Below are 2,938 nucleotides of genomic sequence, written 5' to 3' on the forward strand. Positions count from 1 at the left end.
TACCACCTCCTTCACGGGACCGAGACGTCGGATTAAGTGTGAAAACGCGCTATTTTTGCGAACACCCCCGCACCTTGTGCGTGGGGGCTGAAGCCGACGACTGCCATCTTTCAGGTTATACACACGTATACATAAACGGCTACATAGGAGATATTTCAATACTTGAATGCACAAGTATAAAAAGCGCCTAAATTATAAACATTGTTTCGCAAAATAAAACGTTCATTTGAACGTGACATTTTTTGAGCACTGCGACTCTATCATACGAGCACCACGCAGAACTTCCCTGAAATAGTGCTCGGCGGGTAACCGGCTCTCATCCAAACCCTAGGTCGCAACAGTGGTGGCATCCATCTCTGTCCAATGAGTCTTCACACGGGCGAGTGCCATCCATGAACCCTCTATGCAGGCCGACCGCTTCATCGCCTTGATATGCGGCACCGCCCCAAGAAATTGCTGCAATAAGCCAAAATAGCTCTTCGGCTTGGGCCTATCCGGCCAGACATGAGTCACGATATCCGTCATGGCAAGCTCGGGCAACCTATTCAGCTCAGCCCACTCGGCCAACCGGTCGGTCAGCGGAAGTGAATGCTCTGGACTATGGAATTGAGACCAAAACAGCTCTTCCGTCTTGTGATCCTCCTGGCTTCGGAAGTGCACAACGGCATCCGCCGCACTCGCTGCTAAGTCCATATAAGGATCCTCCGGACCCCACAGCTGGCCAAGCTGAGCATACTTTGGATCCGTAAACCTTCGGCACAGCAGAAAAGGCTTGCCAGCCACAATGTCCCCGGCCTGGCGCAACTCTTCCTTTATAGCCCGCATTGCAGAACGGGCATCCTTGGCTTCGGCGGTGGCCTTCCCCAGGTCTTCTCGCCCCGCAAGGCGCTCCTTTTCATGAGCCTCATTGTGGTCGGTAGCATCTTTTAACTTCACGGCCATTTCGGCCATCTCTTCCCTGCTTCGGCAGTGTGCAGCCCTTTCGGCTTCTAACTCCTCGGCCGCCCTCGAGGCTGCCGCATTACCCCTTCTGGCTTGCTCCTTGGCTTGAGAAAGTTCGGCCCGAAGGCTCTCCACAGCAGCGGCACCATCTGCATTTCACACACACATGTTGTAAGAAGTGGGCTTTGGCTCCCTTACTAAGTGACCGCAAAGAAACACTTACCTTGCGATTCATCAAGTCCCTGTTGACTAGCGCGATGTCCGCTTCCGCAACATCGAGTTGCCGCTTTAGTTCAGCAACTCCATCAGTCCGGCTGGCCCCCGGACGATCCGCCACCTGCATAGGAACGGCGAAAATTGAAACCTGCGATTTTGATCCTCGGCACGCTGTCGCTTTCGACAACCTACCGAGTCTCAGGGGCTATTATCCATACAGGGCGCACGTTTATGTGCAAAACTGTCAAAAAGGTGTGTCGTTTTTACGTACCTCAAACCCCGCCAGCAAACTCCTGACGGCATTATGCAATCCGCTTTCGGCGGACGTTATCCTTCCAATCACCATACTCATCAGTGCACGGTGATCTTCTGAGACGGACGCCCTCTCAAGTAGATCCTTCAGCTCCCCCGGCCGAACTCTATTCGGCACCGAACTCTTCGGCCCTGCCGGGCTCGGGGATACCCTCCGTGATGACACTTCAGGCTCGTCCGCCCTATCCGACGGCGCAGCGGACGGAGGCGTCTCGCTCTCCATCATCTCCGGACGAATGTCCCCCGATGACGAGCTCATTTGCGAAGGACGGAGATCCGAACTACAAGGTAAACACTTGAGTTATCTTCAGAAGCACAAATAGGGGTGTCCCTTATTATAAAACTCCCCTTTTTCTACTTACGGCTCGCCGGAGGGCTGATTCTTTAGGGGAGACTGTGAGGACGGGGCCTACCCGGACGCAGGACCCTCTGGTGAAGATTTTTCCCCCCGCTTAGGGGCTTTGGCCCCCGGGTCCTCGGAGGCGGTCCTCTTCTCCCCCTAGAGGGAGGGATTCTCAGTCCCCCCTTTCTTGAGAGCCTCCTTGGACGAGGCGGTAGCTCCTCTATTTTCCCCTTCGCCTTCCTCTGAAGGCGCAACCTCCAGCATCCTGAGCAGCACGGGATCCGGCGCGGTCTCTGGGAGGGGGGCCGGACACCTTATCAGCTTTGCTTGCGCTATCCACTCCTGTTTAGAAGGAAATCGGTCAAAAGGCGAATCATAGAAAGGCAAACAAGCGGTATGTCCGGACTCGGAGCTACTTACTTGTGTATCCGGGCGATTGCAGCTTAGGCCAGCGTCCTCGGTCACTTCCGAACACGCCTCTCGTGATCCGAAGAATATTTTGTGCATCTCCATGGGTGTCATGCCCATGAAGTGTTGAAGAATCCGTGGTCCCTCCGGATTAAACTCCCACAACCGGAGAGGGCGGCGTTTGCAGGGCAGCAGACGCCTAATCAGCATGATCTGCATTACCACAACCAGATCGATCTCCCTCGCTTGGAGGTCTCGAATCCGACCCTGTAGGAGGGGCACGTCCTTTGACGGCCCCCAGTTAAGCCCTTGGTTGACCCACGCCATCAACCGTCGTGGAGGTCCCGGGCGGAATAAGGGCGGCGGCTTCTGCCTGCTGCCCTTCGGAGCGGTAATATAGAACAACTCCTGCTGCCACAAGCCGAGCTCCTCTTGGAAGGAGCCCTCGGGCCATGGGGGATCGGCCCTCCTGCTTATGGCCGCCCCGCCACACTCTGCTTGACGCCCCTCGATCATCTTCGGCTCCACATTGAAGGTCTTAAGCCACAGGCCGAAGTGGGGAGTGACGCGGAGGAAGGCTTTGCAGACGACAATAAATGCGGAAATATGGAGGATGGACTCCAGAGCCAAGTCGTGGAATTCCAACCCATAGTAAAACATTAGCCCTCTCACAAAAGGATCCATCGGGAAGCCTAAACCCCGATGGAGGTGGGATAC

The sequence above is a fragment of the Triticum aestivum genome, chromosome 5B (genome assembly GCF_018294505.1).
Source record: "Triticum aestivum cultivar Chinese Spring chromosome 5B, IWGSC CS RefSeq v2.1, whole genome shotgun sequence".
Classification (NCBI taxonomy): Eukaryota; Viridiplantae; Streptophyta; class Magnoliopsida; order Poales; family Poaceae; genus Triticum; species Triticum aestivum.